The sequence below is a fragment of the Puma concolor genome, chromosome C2 (assembly GCF_028749965.1).
Source record: "Puma concolor isolate L17-30 chromosome C2, mPumCon1.1.hap2, whole genome shotgun sequence".
NCBI classification, from domain to species: domain Eukaryota; kingdom Metazoa; phylum Chordata; class Mammalia; order Carnivora; family Felidae; genus Puma; species Puma concolor.
In genome coordinates, this window is record NC_141675.1 from 29,220,403 (window position 1) to 29,241,590 (window position 21,188).

The following is a 21,188-nucleotide window of genomic DNA, read 5'->3' on the forward strand; positions in this document are numbered from 1 at the left end:
CCTTTCTGTGTATATGTGTGTTATGAATATGTATGTGCATTTTGTGTAGTCATTTACTTATGAATACATGAGCATGTCGAGTAACATGAAAGCATGTGCAGTAGGTTTTAACATGGATTACTTTGTGTCTATGAGGAGATAGTGCAGATTGAGAGAGGAGTATATGTGAAGAGAAAAGCTAAACCAAAACAAAAATTGCGCTTAAAAAACCACTAGGTATTATATGATCACACATATTGAATTTATGTAAAATTATATGTGACTGTTTATATGTATAAATATTTAAAAAGAAAATAACAAACAGAATAAGGGAAGTGAGATTTACTGAGCCCATGGCCATTTCAATGCAGCCGACGTGTCTTGGTGCAGCCGTAAAGAATACAGTAATACGACATTGGAAATGGAAAATAATATAAGGCAGGACTGCCAAGCCCATTATGAGGGGGGATGGAGAGGGATACACTTTTGCCACCAGATAAATCAAAATGAGTTAAGTAAGCCCAAAGAACCAGCTCCTGCAGACCGTAAAAAGTCAACAGGGAATTACTAGTAGAAAAGTATGAAAATAGAAAATAGTAAAAACCATACCTTTGAAGCACATTTGTTAGAGGTCTGATCCAAGACTCTAGTTAAACTCCACAGCAGAAAGAAGCCCTGAAGAGAAGCAGAAGACTTGAACTATGTCTCACACTGGCTGATTTCTAAGGTACATTCATGCTCCAAAAGTCCATAACTGTAGAATGCAATGGGGATGAGCTAACATGTAGGATTCATACAATCATGGAATTTTGGAACTCGATGGGCCTTGGAGGATTGTCTAGTCCTGGGCCCAAAGGTTGTTTTTTGTGGTTGCTGTTTGAGATTTTATTTTTAAGTAATGTCTGCACTCAACACGGGGCTCAAATTCATAACCCTGAGATCAAAAGTTGCATGTTCTACCAAATGAGCCAGCCAGGCACTCCCAAACGTTTTTTTTAAATTTACATTTTTTATTGCAGTAAAATGTATATAATATAAAATTTGCCATTCTAATCATTTAAAAAAACTTTTTAACATTTATCTATTATTGAGAGACAGAAAGAGAGAGCATGAGCATGGGAGGGACAGAGAGAAGAGGAGACACAGAATCTGAAGCAGGCTCCAGGCTCTGAGCTGTCAGCACAGAGCCCAATGCAGGGCTCGAACTCCCAAACTGCGAGATCATGACCTAAGCTGAAGTTTGGTGCTTAACCGACTGAGCCACCCAGGTGCCCCCCACCCCCATTCTAATCATTTTTAAGTGTATGGTTCAGTGGCATTAAGTGTATTCACATTGTTGTGCTAAGCCTTTTTTTTTTTTTTAAATGGGCCCATTGGGGGAAACTGGACAAAAGTATACAGTACTTCTCTGTATTATCTTTGCAACTTCCTGTACATTTATACTTATTTCAAAATTTAAAGGTTTTATTTTTTCTATTCAGCCTTCTTTCCAGCTCCTGGCAATCACCATTCTACCTTCTGTCTCTATGAGTTGGACTACTAAAGGGATCTCATATAAGTAGAATCATACCATTGTTTGTCCTTTTGTGTGAAGCTTATTTCACTGAGCATAATGTCTTCAGAGTTCACCTCTGTTGTAGCATGTATCAGAATTTTCTCCCTCTTTTTAAAAAACTTGAAGTGTAGTTGACTCACATTAGCCTCAGGCATACAATTTAGTGATGTGACAGCTCTATCCATTCTGCTATGCTCACCACGAGTATAACTGCTGTCACCGTACCACACTACTACAATACCGTTGCCTATATTCTCTATGCATTCTATTGTTGTTGTTTGTTTTTGTTTTAATGGCATGCCCATGTGAGCTTCAGTAGCTTCCTTGCAAGTGTCAGAGAGGCAGTGGGGGCAAAACTCCAGAGGTAGCTTCTCCTGCCCACCTTCACTCAGATCAGCGGCACCTTGTCTCTTTCGGTATTGTGCTTCTTCATGAAATTTCTGAAATTTCTTTTATTTTTTAAAATTTTTGTAAGTTTATTTATTTTGAGAGAGAGAGAGTGCACGCATGAGGGTGGAGGGGCAGAGACGGGGGCGGGGGTAGGAAGGGAGAGGATCCTAAGCAGGCTCCCTATCATCAGCCCAGAGCCAGAGGTGGGGCTTGAACTCATGAACCCTGAAATCATGACCTGAGCACGAACCAAGAGTCAGAGTTTTAACTGAATGAGCCCTCCAGGCACCCTGAGATTTCTGAAATTTCATGTTAAAAAACAGTCCCACTAGGGGCGCCTGGGTGGCTCAGACAGTTAAGCATCTGACTTCAGCTCAGGTCATGATCTCGCAGTTCATGAGTTCGAGCCCTGCATCGGGCTCTATACCAACAGCTCAGAGCCTGGAGCCTGCTTCGGATTCTATGTCTCTCTCTCAATTGGCCCTTCCCCCCACTGGTGCTCTCTCTCTCTCTCTCTCTCTCTCTCTCTCAAAAATAAATAAACATTAAAATAATTTTTTAAAATTAAAGAAAACAGTCCTACTACAAAAAAATAGGTTTGAAAACTGACTCCCCTTTTTTATTTTACTGATAAGAGAGCTGAATTTAGTTTTTCCGAGGTTACTAGGCCAATAAATGGCAGAACTAGGACACAAATTCAGATCTGTTGACTCGCGGTCTGGTCTTCCCTACACTTTACCAGATTGTCTCCATTCAAATACAGAGATTTTTGTTTCTCTTCCTGGCTCTTACACCATATATTATAACCTAAAATGAACACCATCATACAGCGACACAGGTAATGTGTGTAGTATAGACATGGAAGAAAGCATGGTTGAAAACAAATCTAGAGACTCATAAACCTAGAATTTCAAATTCCAATGTCTTGCAAGTTTGTAACCTTGACCTGATAGGTGTATATGCATATGTCTTAGTCTCTTGAAAAAATAAGCAATGAAAGGTAACAAATCTGACCTGAGTCTCAGAGAAATTTAAAAGAAAAATAAATTCTGGCTTTTCAGTTCATTTGGCATATGTTTAATGCATGTCTAGTAAGTGTTAGGAACTATGACAGACACAGGATGCAATGATGAGCCATACAGAACATGCCTTTGCTCTCATGAGCTCACTGGCTAGAAGTTTGAAATACACAGCTATTAATCCAATAATTAAACCAATGAATAGATATTCCAACTGAGTTTGAGGAGAGGAAGGGATGAACATGTATAACAGAAAATGACCTAAAAATGGTCAGAGAAAACTTCCCTGTAGAAGTCATGTTTGAAATGAATCCACAGGAGAAATAACAGTTAACTGGATGTGTTTGTGGAAAGCTATTTGTAAATAAAATCATAGTTTGATTTTTCTTTAGGGAGGCTTTATTGAAAAGATAACTATTGTAGAGGAGAGTGTTGTTTAGGTTCAACAAATATGTGCCCTTCTGAGTGCCACACTCCCCACACTCAACCATAGCAGACTTCACAAATCAATTACAGCCCCCTTTTCTGGTAAATCCCCATTCACCTTCTTACCAGAGATCCAGGCAGTCATTGCCAATCAATCACATTTGGGGCTTGAAATGAAGTGTATTTGCCATCTTGGGTATAGTGAAAAAAGATCTCTGGTCTCAAATGTAGAAGTTCTGAGTTGTAACTACATGATTTTAATGATACAAGGGGACTGGCCAACATTTGGGCATTTTACCTCAGTCCCTTTAATGATTAATTTTATGTGTCACCTAGATTGTGCTAAGGGATGCCCATATAACTAGTAAAATATTATTTCTGGGTATGTCTGAGTATTTGTATTTGAGTCTGTAGACTGAGTAAAGAAGATAACCTTCATCAATGCATGTGGACATCATCCAAAACACCTAAAGCCTGAATAGAGCAAAAAGGCAGAGGAAGGTTGAATTTGTTCTCCCTGCTTGAGCTGAGACATCTGTCTCTTCTCCTGCCCTTGAACATAAGTGCTCCTGGCTCTCAGACTCAGACTGATATTACACCATCAGTCCCCCAATTCTCAGGGGTTTGTACTCAACTTGAATTACATCACCAGCTTTCTTGGTTCTCTGACTTGCAGATACCAGACTGTGGGCCTTCTAAGCTTCCATAATCACATGAGCCAATCCTTGTAAAATACACACACACACACACACACACACACACACACACACACACACACAGTTCGTTCTATTTCTTTGAAGAACCATAAGTAATACAGTCCCCAAAGAAGACAACAGGTACTGCCTCCCCATCCTATAAACTATATGAGACAGTCTATAAGTTAAGGGAGGCCTCTTTGAGTTCCAACCCTCAATCTATGGATAGAAAAGTTAGCCAGAAAATATGTCCTTGGGCAGTACCAGAATTTGTCAATTTGCCTGGGGATTACAAAAATATTTTGCTGGGACTTGCAAAACTTAAACTAAAAAGAAGGTGAGTATCAAAGGCATGAAATTTCAAGCCAGAAGGGGTGATATTAAAATTTTGCAAAGATGTTAAATGCACATAACTTAAGATCTGTGGGCACTCCCTGTTCTTCAGGTCACAGAGCCATGGCAATGTTCTCTGAACAATAAAGAACTGATTATGCTACAAACTCTGGTTGAGTAGGAAAATGGATGCTTGCAAGAACTTCTGTTTATTTTGGGCTTGAAATTAAAATGCATATTAATACATTTTTATAGTTTTCCTCCTAACCCCTACTTTCTATATGTGTTCCTGCCAACTGAAGTTTTTCCAATCATGATACTCCAGAAGCTGGCAAAGGATTACTGGATTTCAGAAGTTTTTTTCCTTTTAAAAACTTTTTATCTCGACACATGGTAATATCTTTAACACTGGCTGTCATACTGTTGGAAAAAATGTTTTGCATATCCCGTGCTCTGTTTAGAGCCACTCTGGTACCCTGCCATGTGTCATCAGCACAGTCCTAATGAGCAGGACCATGGGCTCTAGAGTGAACTGGTCCTCACTTTGTCTAGTGGAAGAGACAGACACTTGATTCGGGATGAAATCTTCGTGCTTTTCACTTCTGGAATCTTATGATGGATAATTGGCATTATGCTAATAATGATTGTCTTTAGTATTTGATTATGTAACTTACCTGGCTACACATTCTTTGACTACAGTCTTTCATATCAATGCCAAATTGTATGAGAGCTACAGAGGAGATTTCAATTTAAGAAGCGGAAAGGATGCTAATCTTAATTCCACTATGTAAGTGTGTTGGCAAATGAATCTGAATGACACAAGTAACTCTGGATGTTGGCACCATTTCATTTACTCCAAAGAAAGATGAACGTTGTATCTTCTGTTTAACTATTGTCATTTTCATCTTCCTTTCCTCCTTCAGGCTCTCAGTTAAGAGGTTTTAGAGGGGCGGACAGGCAAAAGTTAGATAGTGGTGCTCATCAGTGTTTAGGATGTGAACATAGTATCCCTTTGGATGTGTGTAGCAAGAGTGCCAACCACACAGAGGCAAAGCAGAGCCACTCCTGTGGCCTAAACTCTTAGGAAGCTGTGTTTGCGCATCTGTGTAGGGGGTGGGGGTGGGGGTGTCGGGATTTCTCTATGGTCTGATGGCTCCTGCTCCCTGATCCACCTGTCAGATGTTTGTCACTTTGTTGTTACTCCCCTACACTTTTCTCTTCTTTTTGGTTCATTGTTATTTCCTTCTGGTGACTGTGGATCAAACTTTTGGAAAGCAAAACATGCACTCCCACGGTGTTCTCAGCTCCCTGAGGTAAAGTGTTGGAATGCAAGACTATTGCAGTTGAAACCCCAGACAGCCATGCACCTGCAAGGTGCAGCCCTCCAGAGTCCCCACAGACATCTTTTTATAAACTCCGCCCCCTTCCTTCATATTTTAAGTTTGGAATATATATAGGTGCCTGGGGAGGAGCAGCCACAGCCCATAGTTCCCCAGGTTCTACAGGAATCTGTTTTGCCCTCCTGCTGGGAGTACATGGTATATCCAGGATAGTTTCTTTGGGTGGTTGGTAGGATTTGAGAATTTTAAAATCAATGATTTTAGAAAGTACAGCTTTAACCAAAATACAAAATGGTTTTAGTTTTTGAGTAATTTAGATAATATGCTGTTCTAATAGCCTATGATGTTCTAACAGCTTCTTGCTTCCAGATCTATTTATAAAACCAGCTGTATGACTTGAGGATACATTGCTTCCCTCTCTGAGCCTCAGACTCTACTATAAAATGAGAGACTTGAACCACATCAGTGGGTTTCACTCCTGAGCTACCTTGGGGGGGATCAAAGGAAGCTTATACAACTCCACTATCCACCTAAGCAGCTCAGTTTTGTTTGTTTTATGTGTTGATACTCCATGTAAGATTTAAATTGGGAGAGAGAGAGAGGAAGAAGAGGGAGGAGGAGAAGGAGAAGAAGAAGGGGAGGGTGAGGGAAGGAGGAAGAGAAGGAAAAAGAAGAAAGAGAGAAAGCATTCTGTGGTTTAAGGTTGTTTGAGAAAACAATTGAACTACATGATTCTAAATATTTTTCCAGATCAGTTTTTTGATTCTAAGAACCTAGATTCATCCATGAGATGTAGGGGACTTGTAATGTTTGATTATTCAATTACAAAATTGCATATGTTAGCAAAGAGCTGTGACAAAAGGCGAGAATGTAGCTTCTAAAGGGTGTCTGTCTTAATAGTTTGTTACAAATTGGTAAGGAGTCTGAGGTTAAATTAATAACTTGTCTTGTAGGGCTTTCTTTATATCCTTTAACTTTAGCTTTCTTCCTTGTCACTTTCTTGAGCCCCTAACCCTAACCCAAAGATTTCAGAGGAAATAGGAAGGAACTCCAACCACATTAGGTCCTAAACCAGCAGGTGGAGGTACAAGGGTACCCAGGCTCTGAGAAGTGGTTTAGCTGAGAATCACTTGAAAGGGTGAAATCCCTCAAGACTCCTTCCTGCAAGCCTCTTTCCTAAAGTCTCCTTGCAATCTTGGATGACCCTCTAAATCCCCACACCCTGCCCTGCAGCGCATGCTAAGGTGTGGTACTCCGGCCCAAACCCCCAGTCACTGAATCATTACCAGACCCCTTACCTGACCCACACCTCCTGCCTTGTTCCTAGTCTTCCAACTCACCTGCCATCAACATTTCTATTTTCCTTCCCCATTACTCCTTTATCTTGCCCTAAAATGCTTTGCATGTTTTTGTCTCTCTCCCTTCACCTCTAATTATTACTATTTCTCTCTATCACAGAGAATGCAAAAGTGGACCTTTTCCCAACTTGACCCAACATTCAGGAACCCTCTGCCCATTTGCTAAGTGCATGAGTGCTGTCGCATCTCACTTCATATGAGCCTCACTGATGGGACTTGACAAATGTCTCCATGTCAGTATCCAGGCTGCCAATGATTTGGACCCAATTTATATCACAAACTGCATATAAATTAAAAGATCGATTGACAGGGATCCATGTCTTTAATTAACCTTGTAAAATTTTTATTTAACTAGTTAAGTTTGTGTGGCTTATGGGGTGATCAGTTTGCAATGTGTACAAATGTCATATCACTATGTTGTCCACTTGAAACTAATATACGATGGTATGTTAATTATACTTCAATAAAAAAAGATGGCAAAATGTAAAGTGGAAAAAAAGGTAATAATTAAATGATATTATCTACCTCAAAGGAGTTTTGTGAGAATGAAGTGAAATAATGCATTTAATACACCAAACACAATACCTAACACACTGCAGGTGGCCAATAAATAGTAGTAGCCATTATTATTTAGATTGTTGATTTTGCAGGAGATCCTATCCATTGCCTGCTCCAAATTCATTGTTTCCTTCATTCTTGCTGGCAGTGTTTCCATTTTATTCCTCTCTCTACTCCCACAATGCCAATGATAGAATTGTGTATAAAGAGAAAAAGCGTTCATGATAAGGAGAGATTTCTACCTTCTTGACACCCAATTCCCCTTTATCATTTCTGATCTCCTGGGTTGTCCTTTCTGCAGAGCTAAGCAGGCAGGTCTGGGCCCAAGCCTGCTAGATGCAAGTCTTCTGAAAGCTACTTGGTTACAGATGGGATATATACTTTGATATTTCACAGAAAAGTGTTGTTGCTTTATAATATTTAAGGAAAAGGAAGCCACATCTATAAACCAATAAGAAAAAATCCAACTTGTTAGTGGACTGATTTATAGGAATCTCTCCATTGTATTAATAAAACCATTGTTTTTAAAACTTCATGTTACCATCCAATCAGTACTTTGTGAAATTAATAGTAGGTCCAACAAGCAATTTTACAATATAATAAAATTGAACAGAAGATATTAGGTGTGGTTACACATAATAAGAAAAATTATTATTGTGTGAAAAGTTTGATGCAGTTAAATATATACAAAAATATGTGTACATGTATAAGGATGCAAAGTTAAACGTATTTCTTACTGTGGGTGGTGGGCAAAACATTTGAAAATTACTAATTGGTAACAATTGTACCTGGAAGTCAACTTGGGACCACGTATGGGCCTCCTCTTGGTCTTGGAAAAGTATCTGAAATGTCTGGGTAAATGTCCCCTTCTCAGAGAACTTACTGCTGCATGGGAGCCAGGGTGAGTCTTTGGAATCATGAGTGAAGTCCTCTATATTTTCCAGTGAAATCCTCCCTATGACTTTGGTGACTTAAGGACTGGACAGAGGCCTCTCCCTCATGTGGGTAAATAGAGTAATTGGAGAAATAGCCAACCCTCCTTTAAAGATGAATAAGCCCACATGTATCTTCTTTCATTTCTATAAATGTGACTGTGCTATGAGTTTGCCTTCTCATGGTCTCAGAAGGGCCATCTGTTCTCCATCTTTCTCTAACCTGGACCATGTTACAGCTTCATTGGAAGATGATGACTTCAAGGAAACTCCTCTCATGTACGCTAATGGCTGGTATGGCTAAATTTGGTGAAAGAAAACCCAAGTAATCGTAAATATCTGACATATCTCTGCCGTGAGAGAAGTTTCACTGCCTCATAGCTAGCTTATACTGTCTCTTCAACCATCAGTCCTACACCCCCCCTTTTTTTTCTATGCCTTCATCCTTCCTTGTCTTCATAGACAGGCTAAAAATATATGTGTGCTTAAATTCATATATATAACTTCTGACCTAGGTACACTGATTACCCATCCCAGGTCCAATGGAGTCCACTGCCAAGTCCCTAATGGCATTCGGTCTCTGAAGATGATTTCCATCTGCCAATTCCAGGAAGCATATGGGAGTCTTCACAGGCTCCATACAGTAAACATTTAGAATATTTTATATGCCACAAAATCTAACATAGGTTTTACTTTGACTATTAGGTTTATCTATTTTCAGAACTTTACTGTTCAAGCTGCTCCAGTATTAAATCTTTTGGACCCAAACCATTGAATTCTGAGATATATACTAAGAATAGACTGATGCTTGCCATAAATGAAGGCCGACTGTAAAGCTTATAGCCTTCTGCAGCTATATTCAAAAATTCCTGCCTACTTTAGTTTTTGTGAATGTGTCTCAATAGAAGAAATGGCCAGGGACACCTGGCTGGCTCAACTGGCAGGACATGTGACTCTTGATCTCAGGTTGTGAGTTTGAACCCTATGTTGGGTGTAGAGGTTATGTTAAAATTTTTAAAAATATTTTTAAAAATAGAAGAAATGGAGACCAAGCCACTTACTGATCCAGACCACCAGGGAAAAATTCAGGAAACAACCAACAGGATGACTGTTATGGTTAATTGCTATAGGTGGTAAGACTTGATTTGCAGATCTTTGCAGGCAGCACCTACATAAGCTAGGATACGTTTTAGATGCTTAATAATTGAGAATTGTTGGTATTTTTATTTACTTTTGTTATTCTCATCACCTCTGACCAGCCATACTTCATATATATACTTCTTACTATAAGAGGGAATTATGAGCATGAATGGTTCAGTACAAAATCTCATCCATTTAAGGAATAAATAGCTTGCTTAATCTGTGTGTTGTACTATTGGGTCATCGATGCCATCATTTTTAACTTTACAGGGTATATTACCTCAAGAAGGAATGGTGGGTGTTGTAAACAGGGCTCAGACATGTAAGCCCTTCCAGGTCCACCTTTGCCCCCAAAGTCCTGAGTGAGTTGGATTTTCTGGGGTACATTCAGGAAACTTACTGTGCCAGAGCACAGGCATGTATCTGAGTGAACTGATTGCATTTCAGCAGCTTCCCCTGGAGCCAAGTCTTCTCACAATTTTTTCAATAAAATGTTCCGGCAATAGTCTTATTTCTCTCCTTCCCACATACTTATACTTCTTAAAAGAATGATTTCTACATTTACAACTTCTAGTTACTCAGCTCCTGTGTTAGTTAGGGCACAGGTTAGGTAAGCCACTGTGACAAAGAGATCCAAAAATACAGTGGCTTATATAATTTAGAACTTCTTTCTTGTCATGTAACATTCCAGAAGTAGGTAGTCCAGCTTACTATAAAGTAGCTGAGGTCCATTCCAGAGTGCAGGCTCCTTTTATCCTGTGGATCCACCATGCCTTAGGGGGATTGTCTTCATTTGAGTGATGACCCCAGGGATTTGATCTGTACAGCCATTAACTGAAATGGGAAGGTGGCAGAAGGAGCAGGTTTAGGGGACAGAGATGAGCTTGCTGTTAGTCATGTTAAGTTTGTACGTCCAGTGGACTATACCTAGGTAGTTGGATAAACAGATTGGGAGTTCAGAGGAGAGGTCCATGTTGGAGACATGACTTGAGCAATCATCAGTCAGGTATCTTGACAAACGAAGGAATGAGTATGTATAAAAAAAAAAAAAAAGAGGCAAGGAGTCAGGACTGATCCCTGGGTCACTCAAAAATGTGGAGGTTGGGGAACATGAGGAGAATGAACCAGAGAATGAAAAGGGGCAAACAGTAAGATAGAAGAAAATCAACTTCTCAAAGCCAAGAGAAGAGTGTGTGTCAAGGGGGAGGGGACAATCAACTTGTCAGATGCTGCTTACGAGTCAAGTCAGGGGAGATACGAAGACTAGATTTAGCTTCAAGTGGCAAACAACATATCTGCAGAGTGGAGGTGAGACTGAGTGGCAAGATGGACTCTTGTTTTATTGATTCATTTATTTTTTCATTTGTTTACTCAAGAAATACTGAATCTATACAATGCATCCTACATTCACAACAAATGCCTTTAGGTAGAAAATCGAAACAGATTATTCATAAATTAAGCCATGTGTCTTAGATTCAATCCTGTAAACAGTGCTGTTTCTCTCCAAAGGCCCCCTCTATTCTTTCCTCACAACAAATTCCCCCCATTTACTAGACATACCAGCTGCCTCAGTGACCTGCCTGTGGCAAAAACAGTCACCCTGTGAAAGGATAACCCTAAAGATGAGATACAACAGTCAGAGAAGACACAGATGATTAATGAAATCAGGCTGAGTGTGGAATAGGGAAAATGCACAAAACTCTGGAAGTAACTAGGCCACAATTAAAGTCCTCTCCAGTTTCACGGGTCAGAGATCGCCAAGAGGATTTCATTGCATTGAGTGCGCACAAGTATTCACTCCTGGTGATTCGCTTTGATGAAGTGGAACAATGACATATATTAGTCAAATCAGCTTTGAAATCACTACACATGCTCATGTTTGTTTAAATGTTTGTTAAAATGAGCTCACTTATCTGAACACATTTCAGCATGGAGGGTAGGCCTGCAGCCAGGAGGGCTCCAGGGATATGTGACAACGCAGGACGTTAAAACCCACCAGGGAAAATCCACAAGGCAAAATCTAAAGAAGGGGGTGTACTCGTCTAACTGGTAATAGACAGGCTTCTCTGAAGCAAACAGGTCACTGACTAAGGGGGCAGAAGCCTCTGGTTCTGATAAAAGCTGTCATTATATGTGTGACCTTGGGTACATGGGGTTTCCTTTCTGGACCTCCTGCAGTTAAATGAAGGAGTTGGATGAGATGACCTTTGAGATCTCTTACACCTCTTGAATTTCAAAACTAAAATCTCCCAAATGTGAAAAAAAGGTTCACTTTGTTGATAATTAGAAAGTGCCTTTTTAGTTACACTGTTAGTTTTGACCTGAATGCATGCATTACTAAAGGTGTCAATGATTTTATCCTTGTAAGAAGCCACATGCATACACAACTTCACAGATGTGGAGGCCTAATAGTTTGAGGGGGAGGTATTTGCTGCCTTTAACGTACATGCTCAGAAGGATTTGTCTCCAATATGCTTGGTCAGGGCAAGACAATGGAATGGCTATTGCTAGGAAATGAAGCATTCTGTTACTGAGGAAAAAAAAATGACAGCAGATGTGAGGGATCAGCTCTGTGGGACAGATCTGACAGTGATGACACTCCTAATGTGTGCAAGCTCGCAGCATCCTTTTTTTTCTCTCTGACTTCTCACACTACCTTCCAAGTTAATTCTTGGCGTGCTTTGTGGATGAATGTTGTTGGACTTCTGTGCTGGGCTCCACGTCCCTTTTCTGAATTGCATACAATGTGGTGCAATTGTTGTTTTGTAAAAAAGTTTATTAGTAGATTGGGGCACCTGGGTGGCTCAGTCAGTTAAATGTCCAACCTCAGGTCATGATCTCGTGGTCTGTGAGTTCAAGCCCCACGTCAGGCTCTGTGCTGACAGCTCATAGCCTGAAGCCTGCCTTGGATTCTGTGTCTCCCTCTCTCTCTGCCCCTCCCCTGCTCACACTCTATCTCTCTCTCTCAAAAGTAAATAAACATTAAAAAAAAATTTTTTTTTAAGTTTATTAGTAGAATTCACATAAAGCCACTCTAGCACAATATTCTATTGTGGAAACTGAGAGCCTATGGAAGATATGAACTTGAAAAATAAATTAGGAGATATATCTATAAACCTATATAATAAATTAGGAGATACATATTTTAGTAATATATATTAGATATGATTATTAGTAACAAATATATTAGGCCATATTTGCTGTCCAAAAGGGGGTGGAGAAATGACCATATGATGGCATGGATCTCAGGAATTTTCTCCTACATTCTCAAAGACAGGGATTGATGCCCCCAAATTCATACCTCGACAAGTGGTAAAACTGGGATTTGAATCTTGATTTTTTTAACTTTCTCATCAATTCAAGAGCACAACTATAAGACTCAGTTATAATTTTTAGGCCACTAGCACCCTTTGACACCATTCGAACTTTGGATAGAACCAGGATCAAGGTGAGCTCAGCCTCTGGACTCGCTGATAATTAAGTGAATTAAATCAGTTAAATGAGCTGATAAATGGTCTTCTTTGCGCACGCTACTTTGACAGTGGTTTCTGTCACTTGTAAATAAATTTTCATAAAGATATACGAGCTTCTCAATTCTGGAAACAAGTGTATATGCCTATAAAGGAGTGATAATTGCATGTACTAATGGTAACCTACGTGCCAAGTGCTTTGCTAAAGACTTTGCTTATGTATTCATTTACTCTCAAAACAATGAGGGAGATGTTTTCATTGTCATAATTTTCCAGTCGAAGAGACCGAGGTGTTAATTATACTTCTCAGATCATGTATCTAGTAAGATTCAGAGCCGAGATTCAAACCCTGGTAGTCAGACGCCACAGAGCCCACTCAAAGTCACCCCCATATGGGTGTGCACACGTGTATCTTAACTGTCGTGTGAAAAATAGGCTTCTGGGGAAGAAACTGAAGCTTCTAGTTTGTCAGTCATTTTCTGCAGAGCAGACTCTGATCTCAGGATGTGCAGCCACACAGTATTCTGAGGACTTCTTCCAGGGAGAGATCAATGAGTTGGGACTAAGTCACTAGACCAGTGACCACAGCAAGGATTTTTTGGACAGTGGTGGATCATAACATCTGGTCATTGAACAGGAAGTTTGAAGGAATGAGAGAGGGATTTCTGGAAGCAGAATTTTGCCCAGGGAAGACAAAAAGGGCTAGACTGACAGGAGGGTGAGTCAGGCCTCTATGCTCCCCTACCCTTTCCTCCATGTGCACCTATAACCTAAGCAGTATTTAATTTTATACCTTTTCAATATTTATAAACCTTTTTCATCTTTGAAAATAAAATACATAAAAACATATTGTCTGATTTTAATGTTTTGTTTTGTTTTCTCATGAGATTGTTCCTATATTGGCAATTAGGCAACTGGCCATTTAAAATTTTTTCTCTTGTGAATTTTTTAGCAGCAAATATATCAGGCCATGTTCTTTCATGATAAATGACAGAAACCCAACAAACTTGGAGATTTATTGGATTTTATAACTGGGAAGCCTAGGGGCACGTGTGCTTTTAAACAAGTCTAGATCCAGGACCTGAAACAAATAATCATGAAATCATTCATTCTCTCTCTGTCTCTGTCTCTGTCCCTGTCACTGTCTCTCTCTCCCCTTGCCACCCTACCCCAGTGATCTATCTTCTTAGCCAGGCTCTCTCCCACATAGCAGCAAAGATGGCTGTAGGCTTACATTGTCCTCCAGCTAGTGATTCCAGAAAAAAAAAAAAAAAAGGAGAGAGTTTCTTTTATTTTTTAGCATATTAACAGCTTATAGCGTCTGCAAAAGATTGGCTCATTGGGAACATGCTAACTCCTGACAAATCAGTGTGCCTGAGAGGGATGATGTGAACTAGTTCATCACATGCCAATTCTTGAAGTAGGGAAGGTAGTACCGTGCTATACAGTTCCATCATGTAGTAGCGGGTATTTTCCCAAAGCAAAATTAGGCAAGAGAGAGAACAAAACAAAAGATGACCACTTTTTAAATGCTCTTTCCATTTAAAAGTGAAGTGTTCAGCTTTTTATTGATCTGGAAGCACTCTTTATATATTAAGAACATTAGCTTTTGATCTGTACTATATGAATAATATGCTTGTCACTTGTCTTTCACTTTGTTTATGGTATATTTTTCCCTTTACAGTAATTTAAAAATGCAAGCCCCCACACAGTTCAGTGAGCTTCCTCAAGCAACTTGAGGAGATCCTCCCCTATGTCTCTAGGCCACTCACCACCTTGCTCTACACACCTGAACAGCGAAATGTGCTAAAGCATTATTTCTCTGTCTCCTCAAGGAGATTTTCATGCATCAGTTTCCCCATCTGTAAAGTGGGTAACAATAGAACTACAAAAGTATACAGTTATATAGCAGGAGGTCCTTATTTCTAGGATATGTATGCTGAAGTCTCAGGATGTCCATGGTTTATTTTCCAGTGGTTTATCTAAAAAAATTAAAGAATGAGAGAGAGGTGGGTAGGGTAAATAGTATAAACAGTTCATAATGTTGAATCGAGGGAGTGGGTAAGTGGATGTTCATTGTACTGATTTTCTACTTTTCTTTATTGGAAAATTTTCCTAATTAAAAAGTTACAAAAGAGAGTGAGAAGGAGCAGTGGACAGTCGTGGAGCACATGAGTTCTTTGCCATGCCTGCCCTCCTCCTTATCAGTTCCACTGATGGTCTGTCCCAGTAGCCAGGTCTGGGTTTGGGTTCTATGTGCAACACTGTGGGATACACAATACAGTCATCACCCCCACTACCGCCATTGCTGCTGAAGGAGGATTTGGGGTGAGGGTGGGGTGTTGGTGTCATGGAAGGTCTGTGAACCTCAGGGAAGCCTTACTTCCAGCTAATCCTTGGAAAGCTGTGTGAGACAGTGGCTGTGCTACCTGAAGACCTGGCCTGGACTTTGACATCTACAGCTTCTTGTGGGAGCAAGAGGCACATTTTTCATAGGACTTATATTTTGTTCAGAATATTTAGGTCAAATAAAAGCCATTTTTTATTAAAAGGGGGGAAAAAACCTGCCCCAGAGCATGCTAACATTGATTCAGAAAAAAATGTGAACTCTTTGACAGGCTTAGCTCTGTTCAAAAGGAATATGAAAAACTGGAGTCACCTTTGAAGAATTCTAGCCTAGAGAAAGAGTCTGGAAGAGAAAGAGTCAGAAGGCTGGAGCCTGGAGGAAACTAGAAAATTTAAGGAGAAATTAACTTCCTGAGAATAGGACTTGAATGAAGAAAGCTCTAAATGCACAGAACAAGAGAAGTTGGCAGCTAAAATTATAAGAACGATCCATTCACTAGAAGATGAATTAAAAGTCATCACATCACAAGCAGCTTTTCCAATAGAGCATGAGGGCAAGATTCAACCCCCACGTGGTCCCTCACCAACAGGTGGACCGTCATTTTGAAAACAGAGCTTCCTCTGCCCTTCATTCAGGTCTCACCTTTGCTACCAGACTATGTATACCCATCTCTTCCTCCAGTCTGAAGTATTATTCCTCACTTACTGCTGGTGAGCCCAAGGGAGCAATTTCCACAAAAATGACCTTTTTCTCCTTCCTCTCTGTCTCTCCTTCTTCCTCTAGATTCCCTGCTACTACCACCTTCATGTCCTGAAAATAAAGAGGATTCATTCTAGATTAACTCAAACCTCAAACAAACCAAATATTCCAGAGCCATACTGAGAACTTGAAAACCATACTGAAAACATTGGGGCCTCCTTTTGTCTCTTTTTAAAGAAATAGTTTTGGAATTATTTACCTTTCATTATTGGTTTGAGAAACTACTGCTACTTATTTTTTTGCTCAAATTGAAGCTTGATGGAACAGTTGTTCTCAATATTTTCAAGATAATATTTACAACCAACTTATGAGTAATATTTCCATTTATTTTATCCTTTAGTTAGCATAAGCACTGTATTTTAATTATAATAACTATAATCTCAATAATAATAGGAATAATATGTGTATAGTTCAGATACGGGAGTTGTTTTAAATGGCAAAAAGCAGTTTTTGTTTGCCCAGTGGTGTCTTGATTACAGTTATAAAGCAAATGTAAAAGTCAATTTTTATCTAAATAAATGGTGATTAGTGATTTGGTCTTGAAGAGATATCTGCATTCCTATATTCACTGCAGCATTGTTCACAATAGGCAAGATATGGAAACAATATAAATGTCCATCAATGGATAAATAGTTAAAATGTGGTGTGTATGTGTATGTGTGTGTGTGTATGTGTGTGTGTGTAAACACACACACACATACACACACACTAGAATATTATTCAGCTCCAATAAAAGAAGGAAGTCCTGCCTTTTGCAATAACCTGGATGAACCTGGAGAACAGTATACTGAGTGAAATAAACCAGTCACAGAAGGACAAATACTGCATGCTTCCACTTATATAAGGTATATAAAAGAGTCAAACTCATAGAAACAGAAAGTGGAAAGGTGGTTGTGAGGAGCTGGGGGAAAGTGAGAATTGGGAGTTGTTGTTCGATGGGTGTACAGTTACAGTTACATTCGATGAATAAATTCTAGAGATTTGCTGTACGACATTGTGCCTAAAGTTAACAACACTGGACTATACGCTTAAAAAGTTATTAAGAGGGTAGATCTCATGGTGAGTGTACTTGCCACAATTAAATAGATACCTAAATAAGTAGTGATTGGTTGGTTGAAAAGGATTTTATGTGATCAAATCTATCAAACATTAATGACTGTTTTGACTTTTCTTCCGTACTTAGAAAGTTCTTTCCTACCTCTACATCATAAAATCTTGTAAATTGTGTTCTGGAGTATTTATAATTTTATATTTCAATCCACATCAAAGTCATTTTTGTTAGTTAAGGTAGCACTAACTCTGGTAGCAGATAACCCCCTATCTCAGTAGTTCAACACACTAAGAGTGTATTTCTCACCAACATTGTAGTCCAGTGCAGGTGTTAGCTGGGCAGCCTTCTGCATGGACCCACAAGGACTCGGGTCTCTTCCACCTTGAGTCTACACCCTCCCTTAGGTCAACAGAGTTTTTTCTAAGGATCTCAAGGGAAGAACATGGCAGAATGTTTATGGAGAGTTTACATGGGCCAGTCCATCGCTTCTGTGTGCATTCCACTGGTGTCCACGGACACAGCAAACTGCAGGGGAATCTGGGAATTTCGATGTGGTAAGGAGGGAAAGAAAGCAGACTCTGGGGAACACAGAGAAGTCTGTGTCACAGTTTTGCATAATTTTGTTGTAAAATGAGAAATAGAGATCCTTAGTATTTGAAATGTTCGGGTCATGTTGAATAAATCATTCCCACTTCCTTCATTACCCTTATCTTCAATTTGCTTTAGCTATTCAGCTTTACCTTTTACTCTAGATCTTAGATTATTTGGCATTTTTGTATTGTTTTGTTTTATTTTTCATATAGTGGGAAGTATGACTACCACTTGACTTCTGTCTATGTGGTGACCTCAGTTTTCCCAGCATCATCTATCTAAATAATATAAATAAATTATAATTTAAAATTTTCAGTTAGGGGTGCCTGGGTGGCTCAGGCAGTTAAGCGGCTGACCCTTGATTTTGGCTCAGGTCACGGTCTTGCAGTTTGTGAGTTTGGGCCCTGCATCGGGCTCTCCCCTCACAATGTGGAACCTGTTTCAGGTTCCCTCTCTCTGCCCCTCCCCTGCTTGCGCTCTCGAGCGCTCTCTCTCTCTCTCTCCAAAATAAATGTTAAAAATTTTTTTTAATTAAAAAAATAAAAATTTTAGTTAAAAAATGAGATGCCATCACCTATCGTGTTCCCACATGTATAAGGTCTCTCTCTGCTCTTCCAGTGGTCAATTTGTCTGTTTTTTTGTTGTTGTTTATTACCACACTGTTCTTATTATAATAACCCTTGTTACTGCAATAACATTGTGTCTACCATGGCCTGGTCTGGGGAAAGCTGCTAGCACTCCATGTCATTTCATCATTGTCTTTGGATTAAAAAATGTCTAAACTGAGTCTTCAGTTATGATATCATTCCATTAACAGCAGCAGCACTGGGACAGGTGAGATCTGACCATGTGGTTTGCAGGCTATACACTGAGTATACAGCATCTGAGGGAAAAGGTGGTTGTCCTTGTTGAATCACCACCATGATAGCCAGGAGGAGGATTTGCTTAAGCCAAGGAAGCAAGATAACATCGCCCTTGTCACTTTGTGGCATCCAGAATTCTCAGCAAAATTTCCTTCACAAACTGACTCCAGCCTATTTTTCTAGTCTCACAGTCAGAGATAGCATTGTGTTCATTTTCTCCAGTCCCTCATTTGACCCTTGGGAAAGCCAAGCACTGCAATCATTGACCCCAGATTATTTGGCAAGTTCTGGGAAAAGCCAGGACCACAACCCAAATCTCCCCTACTTTGTAAGTATACTGTGCTTCCCACCACCATCAACACAGTTCTTGCATGGGAAGCTTGTTTCTCCATGTCTCAACTCCCTGTTTCTGAATACTTGAGAAATACTGCATCTTATCATAGATACTGAGACCAGAGAGTGAGGCCTATTCTTCTTTTCCTTCTTCTCTGAATGATTCCTGATTCTAGGAAAGAGGTGAGTGAACACATGCAAATTTCACTCAGCCTACTTCTTTACTGGGTTGTAGAGATGAAGTTGATGGCCCGCTAGCTGAACATGTAAAATCTCCAAGCCTTTACACCAAAAAACAAAAAAAAATGTAAGGAAAGCTCTCATTATCACATTAGTGAATATCAAGTACTTATTCCTTTTTTTTTAAGTGTATTTATTTACTTTAAGGGTGAGGGAGGGGCAAAGCGAGAGGGAGAATCCAAAGAGGCCCCACGCTGCCAGCACAGAGCCCAAAGCGGGGCCCGGTCCCATGACCATGAGATCATGACCTGAGCTGAAATCAAGAGTCAGACACTCAACGGACTGAGCCCCCCAAATACCCCAAATATTTAATTCTTTTATCCTCCATCTTATCAGCATACTTCTATGTATGTCCTGGGAAAGTGGCTACAGAAGTAAAATTTATTCTACTCAGGAACTACATGAATGACATTCCAGTTGAGAACATGGCATCCTCTGTGGAACAGCATTCGTGCATAACCATGAATAGTCTGGAAATCCTAGGGATGAGCAAGATGGGGTTATGAGGTTTATGTGATATCACCACCCTCATTACTCTTAGAAATTATAGAGAAGTTCCTGTCTAATCATTTGAAAAAAAGAGATACACATTGAGCACTAAGAAATACACTGTCCATATATATATATTCTCTCTGAAATGTCAGGTAGCCCTAGATAAAATCTAAATCTCACCCCAGGTGTTAGATGGATAAGGATAAGAATCCAGGCATGAGAAATGGAAGCAGAGAGGCAGTGACATGTCCAAAGCCAGGTAAAAATTGAATTTCTGAATTCTTTTATGCTCTGGGGTTATTTTCATTAAGGCCAGAAGCTTCACACATTTATGTCTCCTTTTCAGAAAAGTAAAGTATGCTTGGGGGGGAAATGTACTCTGGATGAGAGTTCCCACACTGCTCCTAACCCCAGCGTATAATTCTTGAGACAGTAGTTAGCCTTTTCAGGTGGAGAAAGGAAATTATTTGGGACTAGTAACCATTGCTGACATTCAAGTGCTATTCCTTGCAGAGACTTACATGTAGAATCTTTGAACCAAGGGGCCTTAAAACTCCTACCTGACAATCTGCTGGGTTGTGGTCTGTAAAAGCTTTGACCTGTCTGGGGAAGATGCAGAGGAGAAGCGACACAGAGGCACATGTGGGTCAGCAATCTGAGGCTTTGCAGAGGCATGAATCGTCAGCATCTGAGGCTATTTTTAGGAATTTCAGCCTTGTAACTATATGATAGCCATCTCTAGGTCTGTGCATATTCCTTGGGTGTGAATGAAAAGTCTAAAATGAAATCCATTTTATTTAGTATTCACTGCTTTTCTGATGCTGCTGCTACAAAAAAAAAAAGTTACTCAGATTCATTTTTAATAATTCCCTTGAAAGAAAGGTCAAGGGAGTTTCCTGGGCAGTTCCTTGAGAGCTGACTTGGGGACTAATTTATCTGCCTCAGATGGTGCCAAGAACGTAGAGGCTGCTCTATCAAGTTTTGTGGACTGAATAGTTGTCCCCATTCCAGAATATCTGTAACAGGAATTTGAGGCCCCATCTGTCAGAAGTGGTTTGGATGCCATTCAACAGAAAGACAATTTAACTCAAGGGTCAGACACCATAGCCTTTTTTCCCTCTCCTCTACCAACCAGCACCTCTAATTCTGAGAAATGTCACAGAATAGTGGAGAGATCATGAACTTCTAAGTCAGAAAATTAGAGTTTGAATCTTAAAATTGCCGCCCATTATCTGTGGGGGCTTGGGAGAATTACCTAATTTTTCTTAACTTCCCTTTGTCATTATAAAATAAAATTGCTGGGAGAATGAAGTGACA

General features: G+C 39.8%; 1 long non-coding RNA gene across 1 annotated transcript in view; it reads left to right on the forward strand.

The window, feature by feature from the left end:
* LOC147577162 (uncharacterized) overlaps positions 1-8,082 on the forward strand; it is a 230,659-nt gene extending 222,577 nt beyond the window's left edge. Inside the window, exons 4-5 of the long non-coding RNA XR_015255760.1 lie at positions 4,510-4,569; positions 7,196-8,082. This is a non-coding gene — a long non-coding RNA (uncharacterized LOC147577162). The remainder of the gene's footprint in view (positions 1-4,509; positions 4,570-7,195) is intronic.
* The last annotated feature ends 13,106 nt before the right edge of the window (positions 8,083-21,188 follow it).